This window comes from Protopterus annectens, chromosome 2.part1 (genome assembly GCF_019279795.1).
Source record: "Protopterus annectens isolate FY-2018-M chromosome 2.part1, PAN1.0, whole genome shotgun sequence".
NCBI classification, from domain to species: domain Eukaryota; kingdom Metazoa; phylum Chordata; order Ceratodontiformes; family Protopteridae; genus Protopterus; species Protopterus annectens.
In genome coordinates, this window is record NC_056729.1 from 236,634,645 (window position 1) to 236,653,355 (window position 18,711).

An 18,711-nucleotide genomic window follows, 5' to 3' on the forward strand; every position below is an offset into this window, starting at 1 on the left:
CATACATTGACTGCTCCTTCTCAACATTTTTAAAAAACAACCTACATTCATCCTGCAGTCTCTCATCTGTAATACAATATGCAGATGACTCTACTCTCTTATCTATCTCCAATACTATCTCTGAACTGCACACACTAACAAAGAATTCCTTTATATCTGTTGAAAAATGGCTCAGAAATAATCAACTAATCCTTAACCTGAAGAAAACTCAACTCCTTCTCTTCCTACCTCAGACACTCTCTCACCTTAAATCCGACTTTTCTCTTTCCTCACTAGATGACACCACTATCTCCCCTGCCTCACACACCAAACTCCTTGGGTAATAATTGATGACCAACTAAAATTTGACTTGCACATACAACAGGCCATCAAAAAACCCACCAAAACTTGGACTGCTTTATAGGAACAAAAACTTCCTCACTACTGCCACTAAATGCACACTTGCGCAGGCATTTCTCTTACCTAGTCTTCTATACACTTCCCCCATCCTTACCAATATCCAAACTACCTCAGTGCAGAAACTGGGACAAACATACAACAAAATAGTCAGATGTATCCTAAAACAACCATTCTTGTTGCATCACTGCTTCTCACTAAACAAACTTCAGTGGCTGGAATTTCTGCACCTTCTCCTACAATCGCAATTCCACACTACCTTTTCCATACTCAACAACCGCTCTACCTGGCCTGCTTTTGCCTCCCATGTTACTCTCTACTCTCCCCTCGGCTTCTCTGGAGTGATGATCAGCATCTTCTCTCAGTTTATAAACCCAAGAAGAATATTGGCAAACTATTTTACAAACACTCTGTCTCACTAAATTGGAACAAACTCCCTCTCCATATTAGATCCAACCTTTCCTTTCACTGTTTTAAAAAGGAGCTTAAATCCCACCTACTAAACTTGAAATTATGCCGCTGCCTTGGCCACACATAGTCTTAGTCTGTCCTACTGTATAACCTGTTGCATCTCCTAACTTTCTTTCTCTGTTAGTAACTTCTGCTTAAACTAACCTCCTAAACCCTCAGCTTTACTACTATAGCCCTACTATAGCCCCCTTCTTTCTCTCCCCCCTCCCTTTCTCCACACTATTTATCTTTTCCCCCTCACTTCCAATCAATGTCTGTACATATTCCTTCTTTTGAACAATGATTATCTTTTTGCTTTTACTCTTATATGTAGTAAATTTAGAACACTGCTATCAGTGCAACCCTTAATGTTCATAATTTTTTCTTTTGTTTTTCTCTTTATAATTAATTTTGTATTTCCATTGTTATTTTTAATAGTTTTTGACTTGTATGTTTATCTTTGCTTATGTTTGCTGGGGATCTTTCCCTTTGGGTCTCCACTGAAAATGGGTTGCTTACTATCAACGCAATGCAAATCGTTAATAACCTTTTCTTTTTTACAATTACTTTGTATTGTGATTATTATTTAATATTTGTATTTTGTCACTTTATCTTTACTTATTTTTGCTGGGGCTTTTCCCCTCGGGTCTCCACTGAAAATGGGTTTGTTTGCAAACTCAGTTGGACTAACCTGGATAACAAATGTGAAATAAAATAAATAATAAATAAATAAATTACTCAGATAACTTAGTTCTGCTGAGACTGCATATTTGCTTAGTATTTGTTATCAGATAGTTAATGCTCCCTGTTTAAACTGTGCGACACATGGCTAGCTCTTGATCTGATGCTAGTGATCTTTAATACAATTTCATGTTGTTCATCCAAAGCTACCAATAAAGAGCATGTACTTCATAACAATATGGAGTGACCACAGTCAATGACATGACTATAAGAGCTGGTGGGGGTTGGGGGTATCTGTTGACAAAAGTACCTTATGCTGTTATCAGCTAATCATTTTCAAACAATTTTTAAGCTGGCTTTGCAGGGCTAGTGCATATGTGTGTGTGTGTGTGTGTGTGTTTGTGTGTGTGTGTGTGCGTGCGTGCGTGCGTGCATGCGTGCGTGTGTGTGTGTGTGTGTGTGTGTCTATGAATTAAGATGGAATACTTTAGCTACTATTTGTTGAAACAAATTTGAAATATGTGACTTTGGTCACTATTATTGTTTCTAACTTTTCTGACACAGACATCTGAGAAAATTGCAGTCAGCAGTAGCTATATTTGCTTGATTTGGGAGATGTCAGTAGATAAAAATGACTGACTGGTGAGCTGTTAAAGGTTTAAAGTCATTTCTTTTCAGGATCAGTGTGCATTTGTGTAAAGCAAACTGGAGTACATTTCTGTGGCCATTTTCTTCATGATCAAATGTGATGTGCTTGCTGTCAATAAAGCGTCTGTAATTCTTGAGTACATATATTGATGAGTTATAATGCCAATAGTTTGAGTGGTCATTATCAGTTCATATATTTTGTTTTATTGCTTACTGGAAAAAAAATGTTCAAAACAATGAATTTATCACATAATAACAAACATTGCTGCATTAAATGAGAAACAGCATTTAGAATAAAAAGGTAGATGAATCAAAAAAACGCATGCATTTATGCTCCTAAAATGTGTACAAGGGCCATGGTTTGAAAAGAGCAGGGGCTCATGATGCACTTAATCCACCATTGGCATATACATGTTCAATGAATGTGAGTTTTAAGGGAAGAGAAGATTACTGCTGCTCATGCTAAGACTATAATGTGAAACTGTTTTGTTTTGATTAGCAAATGGCCATCGGTATTTGTACTACAAAATTTGAAATAAAAATCCTCAGTAATCATTACAAAAGTAATAAAGAAAATAGTATGTACACTGACAGGTTAGAACATTGTTTATGGTAATTGGAAAAAAAGAGTGTGAAGTAATAGGACACTGAAATGGTGGGGGAGTGCTGGTCCATTACCCTGCATAGGGCCCCATTCGGACATGAGCTAGCTCTGGAACAATGACGTGACGCATAGATGTAATCTGCAGTTAAAAAAAAAACATATTTACACATGTTACACTGACTAAAAACTGTTAAGATCCCTTACCTGTGCATGTTGTGACAGCAGGCAGCCTTTCTTCATCTTTGGCTGTTAACAGCTCACTTAGACCCACATTTTGCATATGGAAGGGCACTGCCTGCTTACCTAAAAGACTGGGAATGGGATTCATAAAAGGCTACTGCCAGTAGTAAGCCTCAGCATAGATAGAAACCCAATGGCATTGTCTCTTTCTGATTCAGGTACAGGCCCACATCATTAATTCTATATGGTCTGTGCAATCATTGGGGTGAGTCATCTCTATAACCATGCTAAATGCTAATGAGACATTGGAGGGGGGAAGCCTATGCTAATTAGCTATGTACACTTCCCATGAAATGCCAGTGCTAAAAGTTTAAAGCACAAGAGCAAATGAGAAAATTGCTTGGTGTCATTCATAAGAATGGACATCCATGTCAATTAACATGGCCAAAATGATAGTTCCCTCATTTGTCCCAATGTGAGAGACAGCGTTACAGGTAATTTTAATAGAGAAGTAGTGGTGAGGGGATGCATGTGTTTGTTTGTGTGTGTGACAGCAGGTGTGTGTGACTCTGTGGAAGTATGAGTGGTATCTTATGTGTGACTGAGTGTCTGCCTGGGTGGTCAAAGTTGGGGAGTTAGGGCATATGTAATGTAGGTGTCATGTGTGTTTGTGTGTGTGTGTGTGTGTGTGTGTGTGTGTGTGTGTGTGTGTGTGTGTGTGTGTGAGTGTGTGTGTGTGTGCTTGTACGTGCGTGTATATGTGTGTGTGTGAATGATTGAATGTGTGTATGTATGTGTCTGTAGGGTGGATGGTTTCCCATAATTCTCATCTACCCAAAACTAATGAGCAAATCCTGTAATATTTACAAGATGATAGACACCAGGCACACTTTTTATTTATTACTTTAAGTAACTTAAAAAGTTAATAGGATGGGTTATGCATTGTAAAGCATTTTCTGAACAATAAAAGGTATGAAACTATAATGCCGTGTATTAATGATTTGACTGTAATCATCTGTGATTTCCAGGAGGCAAAGGAAATAAATTCAGGAACATTTTGTAAAGCCAGGAACAATTAAGGGATATACGGGCGGTTATACATGTGTATGTTTGAATGTGTGTGTTGGGGGGGACTGAATGAGGGGAATGCCTGTGTTTAGTGCTTGGGCACCAAGTGGTGATTACATGAAAAAAATGCTGATTTGTGCTAGCGGTAATACCACATTATTCAGAGAAATGCAAATTAGCTGATAATGAAGCATTTGCTCATTGTAGCTAATTGAGTGTCACAATTTAGTTTTACACCATTTCCCACATTCAGTAAACAAGGATTTTTTTTTTTGAGAGAGCAACAATGTTTTCTTCTTTAAGTGAAGGCATGGCAGAGCACCCAAACCTTCATATTTAGAAAATGACGTGGAAACCTTGAAATGGTATACTAAAATCTTATTGCTAATAAATGTGTTATTCAGAAAAATGTACAAAACTTGTTTTTAAGTTGTACACTACTGACCATACGATTTGTCTGTACTGAAATAAAAAAGAAAGGTGTGTATGTTGGCTTTTGGTGGACATATCTGAAACCTAGCTGGAACATATTATCAATATAAACATTTTGCTGTTGAGTGCATTAGTCAGGGAGTGTCCTTCTCTAACCCAATTTAGCTCAATTATTTGCAAATGTTGTATCTAAAAAAGTACAGTTATGAGGCCAGCTACTGCCCCACCCCAATGTTTAGATTTCTTGTTAAAGTTGCTACATCATATTAAAGCATTAATAAATATTAAAAGAACAAGAAAATACTAAATATATGTCTACAGTAAACCACAGAGTTTGAATCACAGGAAATATTGAAAATAGCATTGATGGACAGACTCATACAAATAAAGCAAAAATAATATCTAAACTAAGCTTCACTATATTCCTGACTGAATCTAGTAGAATCACTATTCCCTAATAACTTACTTGATAGAGCAAGGCACAATGAAATACATGAGCAGTCTTTCTAGTCAGGTTTTCCAAAACAGAATACTCCCTCCTCACAGATTACTCACTGTAAAATATAATATCCATGATAGCTTGCAGAATGACCTCAGCTGGTCACCTGAGTCTAGGTTCTCATGCTAACTGAGACAGGAATTTAGCATAGATGACTACAATACACATCTAAATGTTTATGGCAGTGCCTGGGGCTTCCCCTCTTTTTACTGAGCTAATGAACAAAGGCTTATTTTAGAACCACCTTTTCCTGTCCTATTCAACACTGTGGGTGTGCCACTTTAATGGTTTAACAGCTCATTTACATTTCCATTTTTTCTCTTAAAGCAAGCTAGCTGGTTAACCTTTGCTGTCCCAGTGTCCTCTATTAAAAATATATATATTTAATTCAGTTACAATAATACATGTACACTTCTTTATATTCCAGCAGAGTGCGCTCATACATTTTAACAGAAGCAAACCACACAAATACATTTTCACCACACGCATCTGTACAAATCAAATCGATAATCAAATGACATATAAGTATTTACAAAATGCCAGCTAGCCATGTTGGCACAAGTCATACATCCACTGCCCTACTTCTGGCATGGCTGGTAATACCTCCTATCATCAGAATATATATATATATATATATATATATATATATATATATATATATATATATATATATATATATGTACATGTATAGTCAGCACTGTTCAGACAATTATGAGAATGTTGCTTCTAGGTGTGCTGTTGACATGGTCAATATTTGTGCCTCGGATATGTTTTTACTATCATCATATTCAGTGTGTTATTTCAGTACCTGGATTGCTTCCTTGTCTCTTTCACATTGCATTGCATTCATTTGAAACTGTAGCCTGTTCTGCTGCTGGTCTTAACGTGTAGGCTACATCCATACCTTTCAACCTGCAGACATTGAAAATAAGAACAAAGGCCTTTAAAAATGAGAACCTCTGGTAAGAAATCAGGACATCTATAGCAAATAATTCTTCCCCCTTCCAGTAGGAATATGGGATACTACTCACACACACACACGCATACACACACACAGACACACACACACACACACACACACACACACACACAATGACAAAAATGATGGAACAAGATAATCACATTATCAAAGAGACATAAGAGACAGTTTAACATCCGTAGATTTTAATGAACTGTATTACAAAATTTTGCCTTAGAATATCATATTTTTTGGCTTCAGAAAAAGGGAGTTGTAAAATACGTGTCCTCTTTCTTTAAATAATTGTTGCCACAGGTATAATGGTAATATAGTGTAGATTTTTGTATACTAGTCAGCTTCAAAAATCATATGTGATGAGGCAGATAAAAAAAATTGTGATGGCACAAATTATGCCTGAAAATATGAACATACCTCTAAAATAGGGATATTTGAAGGTGTATGGAAGTTTACATGCAGCTATCTTTGGTGGTTAATACTAAAGGTTTTTGCTCTCTGAGGTGAGATATATACCAGGCAAGCTTTTACTTATTCTATGAGCACACCTCATTGCAAAACAGGTTACTCAAAAGACAATACTTAACAGCAGATAGACATGCAGATTGTGTTGTAAATGTCATGTGGCTGTAGGAAAAACATAGTTACTTCAATTAACTCTAGAACTAAATTTAATTGATGTACTTGTTGCTTAAAATCTCCTTCACATTTATACTTCTGGAATGTTCTGATACACAAAAGTGTTTTTGATGGTTTTGAGTCTATCCTTCCTTTATTGGTTCAGTAATTTGTGCACATCAAAATAGGGACACCCTCCCTGTTGTTCACTCACTAATCTGTCTGGCTTATATTTTGTGTCATGTCCATGTGGATATAATGTGGATGACTAGGACATGATGTCCATTCTCCTTCCTAAATGTACTGCCAGATTTTCCCAGGTATCTTTAATTCTAACTGCCAAACATTTCAGCAGTATGCAAACATAACATTCTGTATATTCTGTGGTCTTGCACTGGGGCATGCTAACCTGAGGTATACAACTGCTGGGGATGCTACATTTGTCTTTTGCTATTATGCACTGCATGGTGTGCTGGTTTCATAACATCCTTTCAGCTCTGCTTGCTCTCTGCAATTTTTGTTCATGCTTTAATTCATTGGCATATGAACTGCTGGTAGTTATACCTGTAATCAAGTTTGAAGTAATCAGTTTTTGAGTCTAAAAAGTATACCTAATATAAAAGTGTTGACTGATGCTACTGTTGTACAAGTTTTTTGATAGCTTTCTGTGAGTATATGTACATGCATATTATCTGATATTTGCAACAAGAGTATAATGTTCCATTTCATACTGCAAATAATTCATAATTCAGCATTGTATGCATACCTACATTATCAATTACTATTGTTGTGACTTTACATTTTTCTTTATAGGTATAAGGCTGTTTTTTCTAAGTGTCTACCCACGTCTATTTAATTAATTAAGCAATAACCAATGACGTAGTGAGGTATATTGAAGATTTACCCATGGTTGTCATGGTTTAATCATGAGGGTGAAGCCCGAGTGATTAAATAAAGCCAATCATGGGTACATTTCAATATACCACAACCACAGAGTCGGTTATTGCTATTATACAATGACATTATTTAAGAAAAAAAATACTTACGTTTCTTAAATAATGTCTTTGCATAGTGCAATACTGTTCTTCTGCCGGTGGTGGTATAATGCCTTCCTACACATACCCAGTACATCAATGCTTTGAAACAGAAGCAAAGGAGAAAAGAAAGTCTCCGCTAGTCCATTTTTTATTTATTTATTTATTTATTTTTTATTTATTAAAAAAAAAAAAGGTTTTGAACACTTTATACCAGCAGAAAAAAGTTTGGGCGACCGGACCTTTTTCCGTTGGTATACTGTGGGATTAACAATGGGGACTCAGGCCAATCAGTGTGCACGTTTTGGAATTATTAATGGGGGGGTCATATGCAACACATACTACATTTCATATAAATTGTGTGGACTGCTGTTTCTGTTTTAGTAGTACTCTAGACCGAAGCTAGGGCATTGCCTTCTAAATCTTTCCATTCATTACAATCCAGCTTACTGACAGTTTTCATCAAATTTTGTCTTTCTCCTGCTTTCTGCAATGATATATTAACTGTCATGTTATCTCCTACTGTTCTACCCTCAGATCACCAATATGAAAAGGGATACTGTTTATTCTTCTTGAGCACAGCCTTCTAATTATCACAACATACAAAAAAATAAGCAAATAAAATAAATAGACTCTCTGATTCTTCCTGCAAACCACAAAACATGAATCTGTCATGCTCATTATCTTACATCAATGTAACTAAAAAAGGTGGCTTTTGTTTGTTGTTTTTTATCACTGTATAGTACTGTATTCTGGGAAGGAGAAACTGGATACTGTGAAAGTCAGAACAGTGCAAGATGATATATCAATTAAGTAAGGTAAATACCTTGAAATCAAAGGCATAGATCAGGCAAAAAGGATCAACATAGGTTTGGTAGCTGAGCAATTGTGTACAATATTTAAGCAGTATTAATTCTGTTTACAATTGCTGAAAATGGAGATAAGCATTTGATAAGTATTTTAGTAAACAAAATGAAATGAGTAATGCTGTTATTTTATGCAAATCTAATGTCAAGATGTTGGAATAAGATGTTGAGGAATCCTTGGTTAGAGATGCTATACTATCTATAAAATAAGAGTTTAACTATATTACAGTTTCAAGTGATGAGTTATCGGTAGAGGGGCTTGAGCTCAATTTTTGAATGGGATGTAAAATTTCTTTAATGAATGTCCAAAAGTTTTTTGGGCTGTGTTTAGTATTATTCTGAAATAATAAGGACATTTGGTAAGTTTGGCACTCTTTTCTTCAGGAAACATATTTTAGTTACATCTTCTATCTTTAGTGAATGTCCAAAATTTGTTAGGGTTGTGTTTAATATTATTCTGAAATAATATGACAGTTGGGAAGTTTGGCACTCTTTTCTTCAGGAAACATATTTTAGTTATATCTTCTATCCTTAGTGAATGTCCAAAATTTGTTAGGATTGTGTTTAATATTATTCTGAAATAATATGACAGTTGGGAAGTTTGGCACTCTTTTCTTCAGGAAACGTATTTTAGTTACATCTTCATGTGCATCACTGTTTCTCATTATGATTACTGATGTTTTGAAAGGGTTTCCCCTTATTGCAACAAAAACACCTAAAAAGGAAATCTGCCACACACCAACATAACATTAAATGCTTTAATTCTTTAATTTTAGCGCTTCCTCAGAACAACAAACACATTTTCAGGTTTAAATAACACAAAATGATCATATCACTCTACTAAAATGATATCAGTTCATCAAAATTTTACTCTTATTGTTCACTGATGACCTGCTTTTGTGAGATAGACATTAGGTGCTAGATACAAGTAAGAGAGAAGATTCATAAACCAAAGTGAGCTGTTAAGTATTTTCTATAATTAATCTACCTAGAGAGCATATGGTATTTATGTGTACAGACACAGATAACTATTAATTTATTACATTAGGACACAATCTTTATATAAAATCATCAATATGTACAGTATTAAAGCTGGTAGCATTTTTATTGTTTATCTAGACAAACAGTAGTTAGCTAGTGAATAAGTTAGTGTGTTAAGCTACATTCAGCTTATGATTTATTTGAGTTTAAGGGCTATAGTGGTGCTTTGGTGTTTTCAGTTTTCCCATTTTGTATCATATCACATAATATGCCTGTCTTTGGTTTAGAGGCCATAGGTGTAATTTACATGGTTGTTCCTCACACACTCTGTCCTATCCTTTCACACTGTCCCTTTCTTGATTTTTGGTACAAGTTGTGCATTGGCTCTTTGTTAGGTATGCTGCAGGATAGTTTCTATCCTAGGGTTGAGTTTGATTCACACTTATGGGGAAGTATGCAGGTGTGTTATGAATGAGGGTGCATTTCTTGCTTTATAATGCACTTGTATATATATATATATATATATATATATATATGTGTGTGTGTGTGTGTGTGTGTGTGTGTGTGTGTATGTATGTATGTATATATATATATATATATATATATATATATATATATATATATATATGTATGTATACACGCACATGCAAAATCACACCACATACATGTATACATGTATATGAGGAAGTTATGTTTATATAGTCAGTCACACATACACACATACATCATATTTTAGTGAAATAAGAGCTAGTCTCAAACTGCTGTTTCATGGCAGAGCTAAATATTAGCAGCACTTAAACCATATTATCTATCTATATATATATATATATATATATATATATATATATATATATATATATATATATTCATTGCTCTCTATATATATATATATATATATATATATATATATATATATATATATATATCTATGTTCATATATATATATTCTTCAACTTCTACTTTTCCCGATTAGGGGTCACCACAGCAGATCACCTGTCCGCTCATGATTGGCAGTGGAGTTTTACAGTGTTGAGTTGCCAGCCTGGCACCTAACCTTCAACAGATGGTGCACATGCTTGCACTCACAACTAGGGCCAATTTAGAGTGTCCAATCCACCTACAACATGTCTTTGGGATGTGGGATGAAACCGGAGCAAACCCACACGACCACAGGGGGGACATGCAGACTCCACACAGAAGGCACCTCAGCCGAAGATCATATGGTATTTATGCAAACCTCTTGCTGTGAGATGGCAACGCTAACTGCTGCACCACCACGGCCACCCTATATAGATATATATATAGAAAGAGAGAGATACACACACACTCTTACACAAGCACACACACGCACACACACACACACACACACACACACACACACACACACACACACACACACACACACACACACACACACACACACACACATTTATTTTCTAATGGGGCTAGATTTTTCAAATAAGGTTAGCAGGTTCAGAAGGATAATATTCTGAGGATCAGACAAATAAAGGTATAAACTGAGAAAAAAACTCCACAAAGGATGGTAAAGCAGCAAGCTGATAGAATAAGAATTTATTGAGTACTTTCATCCAACAATTCACAGGATGTCTTCAGAATAAAATACCACATCCCTCCACAATCTTATACACGTAACTTTGACAATCACCCGATTAAATCTTTCACGTTATTAACAGTTAAAGTTACAGTCTATTTTCCTAGACAAATACAACTTATAAAACAGTCTAAAAGACTATATACATATCAAAAACAATTTAAATACTATAATGTGTAAATAGAAAATTCATAGGAACCTTTAATCGTAATATACTAGATATAGATCTAGTTTCATTTAAACCAGGATGGTCGTTTAGTCTAGTTTTTAACTGCCATTTAAATTCTAAAAATTCTAAGAAGTCTTCCACTGGACCGCCTCTCTGACCCAAATTTGCTCCATCACTGGCACAAAATCTAAAACTATGTCCAGGATTTTGCGCCAAATGTTTATATAGTGCATTCCTTTCATCTTTTTTTTTTTTGTAATATCATAGTTATGTTGGTAAACCCTTTTCCATAAGCTTAACTTTGTCTTGCCTATATAGAATGCAGAACAACATAGACACTGAGCTACATATACCATCATTTTCCTCCCGCAATAAAATCTATGATGAAGACTAATTGTCCCATATCCCTCATCAAATATGTCTGAACATTCAAGGATGTAGGAACACTGTGGGCAATGACCACAGTTAACCATTTTACCAGGCCCTTCTCCCCTCAAAGGCCTCTCATGCTGTGCTTTTAGACACACATCCTTCTTATAAATCAAGACAGGTTTTTTACCAAAATGTTTCACATATTCTGAATCCATACTAAAAACTTTCCAGTTGGCTTCCACTTGCTCTAAGTTCATAAAAATTGGCATTAAGCATAGTAAACATGGCCCTATCAAATGTCGTAAACTGGTCATGTGTATTACTTAAAGTTCCACTCTCCTTTTCACCCGCACTTCATTAAAGATGTTTAGTAAAATGTTTTCAAGGGATCCCCTCATTCTAAACATATTAAATAACTTATTAAACTCTTCACTAAATTCTTCTTCTCCAGTAGTCATCCTGGCCAGCCTCACACATTGTCTTTTCTCTATGGATTTCTTCAGATGGCCAGGATGCATACTGTCAAAATGAAGCAAAGAATTTGAGTAGGTCAGTTTACTGTAGATGGTAGACTCCAAACAATTCTTAGACTTATTAATTTGAATAGTAAGGTCTAAAAAATTGACTGAGTTACCTTGGATGTCCATAGTAAACCTAAGAACATTGCTAATAGAGTGTAGATAATCGTAAAATTCATTTAGCTTGTCCTCACTGTCCTTCCAAAAGAATATCATATCATCCAAGAATCTTCTATAAAGTACCCATGAATCTTGGAAAGCAGAGTTGATTACATAATTTAATTCCCAAAAAGAAAGGACTGCATTTGCAAATATGGGGGCACATACTGCCCCCATGGCTCCCCCTTCTTCTGCCTGAACAGTTGATTCTCAAATATTAAGACGTTATTCTCAAGGACCATTGTCATAAAGTTTCTCATGATATCTGCCTTATTTTTATCCACACCTGCATGAAAAACTAAATAGTCATAAACAAGTCAATACCGGTATCATGTGGAATAAGTGAGTATAGGTCTTTTATATCCATAGCAACAAGAATCAAATTGTCACATAGCAGATTATCAGATATTTTTCTTAAAACATCCCAAGAATCTTTCAAAATGCAAGGATTGTTAACAAAAATATCCTTCAGACTATTGTGCAGATACTTAGCTAGAAAAAAATGTCTTGGATGCTTTAGCATCAGCTATTGGACGCATTGAGTGAGTCAGTGAGGTTTTTATGAATCTTGGGGATACCAAAGATGGTGGGGCTTTTTGGGTTATGGACTGTAACATAGTCAAACACTTTAGTGATCCCACCATTAAGTAGTATATTTTCTAAGTTAAGATCAACATTTCTATATGCTATATTCAACTGGTTAACTGAAATTTCTTCATAAGCATCAGTATATAGCAAATTTAACATTTTATTAACATAATCGTTCAAGTCCATAACTGCTAAACTTTCTTTATCGGGTTTCATAACCCTAACTCATTTGTTGTTCATAATTTCATGGTATAAAGCCTTTTCTTCCTCACTAAGATTTTCAGTAACAGGTACACTTGTAGGAAATTTTTAAAAAGTTCTGAAATCATTCTCACACAATTTTTAAAATATTGAAACAATAGGATGCATTGGGGGTTTGAACACTCTTGGTCTTTTTGTAGTGTAGTCAGCAAAATGCCCCACATGGTCCCTGAAAAAAAAAGCACAATTTAACTTTCTTACAAATAATTAAAATTGGGTCAACAACTCATCAATTCTTGCTTTCCATATAGGTACAAAAGAAAGGCCCCTTTCAAAAAGGTTAGCCCAAGCACTATTAACATCAACATTACTATAGTTCTACAACTTGAAGTCACCTTTGTCATTAAGTACAACAGAAAAATCACTTCCTCTCCTGATAAGACACCCTCCCTCTCTCCCTCCCTCTCCCCCTTCCTCTCCAACTATAGGTGGGGTGGGGGGATTTGTCGACTGTCCAAACTGTGTTGGTTATAAATATTCCTGCCTCTCTGTTCCAACAGTCTCTGTGACCTCCTCAAAGGGGGATGTTCTAAAGGGTGTTCTCCCTGATTAGATTCAGGGTCTACAACCTGCTGGAATTTATTCTGATTTTCATTAAAGTCATGATTTTCATAAGGGTCTATACATCCCATATGTGATGGTGGAGGGTAGGCACATCCTTTTTCATAGTCAGTCTTGTCCCTTACAAGCTTTTTAGCTTTTTTTATTTTTCATATCCAGTATGTCCCCTTCAATTTTCACCAGCAATGTATTATACTGTTCTCTTTTACTATCAAGCAATATGTCTCTGTGATTCTCAGGATCAGGGTGAGATCTTCTCACCATAGCATCTGTATTATTTTCCACTATTGAAACTCCAGTTTATGGTGTCACCCCGCCAGTATGTGTGTACTGTTCTGAGATGATCATAAACTGTGGCCCCCATCTTCCAGTTGAGTTGTTGACAGTCTATGGGTAGCCTGCTAAGAACTATGAAAACAGGTGATTACTAGACTAATTACCACATGGGGCCTTTTAAGCCTAGCCAGGCTTCTAAACGTATTTGAATAGTTTTGTTAACCAATAGTTATTTTAAGGGCTATAGGTAGGCCTGGACATGGGTGGTCAAGCATTTACAGGCTGCTTCTTTCTACTAAGACACAATTTCCAGACTGTAAATTTCCAATTTCCCATCCAATGATACAAATTATACTTTAATTGGGTAAAGGTAGAACTCTTTTCACATAGATGGGAATATTGTTCCTGATAAAGGGTAGTCTTTTAGCTGCATAATCTGCCCCTCCAATATGTCCTATTTATGTTGCAGAATAGACTTAGGTCCCTATTTTGTGTACTTAAATGCTGCTTGTTTGCAGATGTGGAACAAGTCCATCAGAATGGGATCAGAGGATATTTTTTAGTCCAGGCTTAGATCATCTCTCAGAAGTCTGTAGGAGACATAGTACAAGGATAGGACATCTAGGTGGTAAGTACAGGACATGTTGTTTATGCTCTGTATTATTTTTGAAAGAAAATGGCCTGATACACAGTGAAAGGGATGTTGTACTCAATTAATATTCTGATAAGAGACAAGCACAGAAGAGCAATGACATCCTTGTACCAAAATGTCATGCAGTACATACTGAAAGAGAAGGGAAGTTTTTTAATGCACCGGACAATTTTTTTTTCTAGTCATTATAATACCATCTTTGGTTTCTCCTGGAAAGGGCACATTGAACAAGCATAAGTAGTCCAGTTTAAAATGACAGTAAATTAGCTGTAAACTAAAGGTCAGTTAGAAAGTTCAGGATGGCATGGTCTGGCTTTAGTCTGTTCTGTAGTAGAACCATTTGGGTTGCAAATGTATTTGGATGATAGGATAACAAGGTAGGGGATTCATCTCATTGCTTGGCTCCACACTGTTTTGCCTGTTTCTTTTCTTTTAGGAGTTTGGATGACAGCTGGAGGAAACTACAATCAAATGGCAATGGCTGTTATCCCGGTTGGTACTTATGTCATTAAACTTATATCGATGAGAGGTGAGCGGTCCAACAGCTAGAAATTAACAGCAAGGAGTCTGAGCCATTTGTTAAAATAGACAGAACAGGGAAGAGGGATAGAAGGTACGAATATAAAGTGAAAGCCTGATAAAAACTTTACAGTTCTCTAGGTATGCTGGCAGCCATGCCTGTTAACTTAGGTAATAAGCTTTTTTATACCCAAGAGTAGGTCATCACACAGAAAGTTATGGTATAGCATTACAGTAGTCCTAGTTGTAATACTCCTTTGCTGTTGTCTAAAAAGGGTTTTTTAGAACTCAGCAGATGTTGGGGGGATTATGACCAGACTTTAAGCTTTTCAGGAGGTCTCCTTCTCATTGGGATACTGTGAGCCATGGCAAGATGGTTTTGGGACTCAAGTCAACCATTGGTTCCATGTTTGTAAGAGCTCAATTCTTTTACTCAAAACATTTTTTATTAAATTTTTTTCCATATCTTCAAATAGATTGAACCATAAATAATGAAACATAAAACTAATATAACATAATCAACCAGTCAACTTTTTACAAAAGAACCAGCAAATTCAAACAAGCAGAGGACCGGCATGGCAAAAAAACAGAAACATTTATTCAAAAAAATAATAAAAATAAATATGTAAGCACTTTCACGTAGTGCCACTATGATTCATCTGACAGAAAAATCCCAACAGACAACCCTCCTTTTTAAAATACATCACATCCAGTCAAAACGTGCAGCCAATTACTGTTGAATCAGTTTTATTAAAGGAAACCGAGTGTATTAAAGTTATCACTTTATAATATTTATTCAGTGAATGACAGTCAATAAACATGTGGTCCCAATCTGCTTTTGTATGCATTTTACATCTCCAACAATCAATATGTTTCTTATATATTAGTTCTAAACTATGAGGGGTTAGAAAGGATCTATGTAGGAATTTCCATGCATAAAGTTTCCACTGAACTGACTTGGTAGTAAGGCTTGGTGATAAAAGTATCATTTCATCTTCATTTTTATCAGGATCCTTTTGATTAACCTGATTATAATAATTCCAATAACTATCATTGGTGTAGTTCATTGTTTCTTTCTTTAAGTGTCTTATGGATTTTAGATATATATCCTTATCCTTTATAAGTATTATTTATTAAAAGTATCACAAGATCTGTGAACTTAGAAATATTATTTTTAAAAGTTGGTGTCATCATTTCCAGCTAATTTGATATGTACTGTCTTGTTTGTTGTATTGGTAGCCATAATTTATTATCTAACTCAAATTTCCTTTTGATTTGATCTAGTGTGAGTAATGTATTGCCATTGAGTATTTGATATCAATAAATCACTTCTTTTTCTTTAAGCTCTTTAATTACATTTGAATCATTCTTGTGTATAACTATAGGATGTAATATAAAAATGTCTTTATATCTGGGTTCATGTTTATATATTTTCTAAACAATATTATTGTTTCAGTAACAATTATATACTTTGTTTGTATATATTATATTGTTTATGGGCTGAGTTACTAAGATATTACATATAGATTCATGAATTAATTTCCATTTGGCCGTATAGGTTGAGTTCAGCCATAGAGTAACTGTTTTAGTAACAGATGCCAATGAATAAATCTCTATATCTGGTAGATTAATTCCACCCTTCTCCCAACCTTTTAAATCGTTGTTAACCATGATTCTAGGCTTTTTGTTAAAACAATGAAAATTCAGCATCATTTTATTGTATTGCTGTATAATTTTCTTAGTAGGAGGGATGGAAAATGATTGCATATAATATAACAGTTTTGGGAAAATGATTGATTTAATTATATGCAACCTATCTTCCATTGTATGTTCTGCATTAATGATTTTATTTGACTTAGTTTATTAATATAGGTAATATTTATTGTTCGTCTAGTGCTGATAGTAAGATACCTAGGTATTTAATTTTATTATCAGGCACTAATTACTTTAAAAAGTCATTATTTAATTCCCCTTCATTTGAGTTAATTAATAAAATTTTAATTTTGATTTCATTAAACACAAGACCAGAAATAGTTTGAAAGAAGTTCATAGTTTGAAAAAAATCATTTAATGATTTATCTTTATCAGATATTGTCAAGAGGATGTCATCAGCAAACAATTGTATTTTAATTTCTAAGTTATTCCCAATTACTATACCTCATCCTTCATATACTCAAAAGAAACATCAGGAAATACAGAAACTGTAATCAGCAACTTTTCCTTATCCATGACTTCTTTTCTTATGGTTTGCAGATACATTTCAGTGTGGAATAGATTTGTGGACTACAAAATGAAATTGCCTCCTCTTATTGCACTATTTGTTTTTGTAACAGAAAACTTTCAAATCAATTAATTGTTTGTAGAGAAAAAGTAGATATTTCATCAGTAAATGTGTAGACTTAATATGTTTTACTAAATCATTACATTCTAATCCGTAGTAAACTATTAATACACTTAGAGTAAAATAGTGTAAGTGTCACTTTAAGAGTTGGAATGATAAAACAACTATATCTGAGTGTGGTAAAACAGTGACATCACCATGCTTCTTTTACTTTCATTTTAGTGCCTCTATTTCACTGTGTGAAAAACCAGGCTTCAGAATTGCTTCATGAAGCTAGATGAAGAGTTCTAAAACAAAAAACAGTCTGGCGGGAAACTAGAGAATGCAGGTGTGGTGCTTTTGATTCCTTGTGTGTAACGCGAGTGTCCTGGCTTACTCTGTTCCTTTTTATGAAATGTTTTACCACAGATTAAAAAAAAAAAAAAAAAACTTTCTTTATGAAAACAATCATAAATACTGTATAAATGAGTTACCATACATCTTAAAACAAAATGTTTTGTGTGTAAATCATGTACTCTAAAAAATAATTATTTATTTATATTAAACACATTATTAAACCTTTGTTAGAAGAGAAACAAGCATGTCAACTATAAATATAAGTAAAGAGTCAATGCAACCAACATTCAAATGACACTATTAATGTAATCTCCAGCTCAACCCAAACACAACTATCCCAATTGTCATTCAATTTCTTAATGTATATTAGGTAACCCATAAGCACTGTTAACAGAATAGCAATTCATATACTTCTGACTGTATTGTCTGTTTGATTTAAGTATTAATGTTGGTTATAAATTCAAAGTAATAAAGATAAATTAATATGAGTTACCATTTCCTGATAGTGTAGCATGCTGAAGATGTATGTTTCCCTATCCATAAATTGCAGGTGCTTAATAATGCAAAAACATTTTATTTTAGCAAGTGAAAGTCATTTGGCCTTCATGTTTTTACTTTTCTTTCCTGCTGTCTGCCAGTTATTCTTCTCAGCTTGACATTTGAGGCTAGGTCCCAAACAATCTATTTCTTCTGTTTGATCTAGGAAGTTGCTTTCTACCTACTTCATTTTACTTTTGCATCATCTTAAAAATACTCAATTGTATTTATTACTGCTTGGTGTAACTCATTCTAAGCCTTTTGGTTTAAACACTTGGGCTTCGGACCAGTTGTTTTGCAATGAGAGAGTTTGTGGTCTGCACTGTTGTGGCAGAACAGGTAGCTTACATCCTTCTAGGTTGGGAACTGCTGATTGAGGG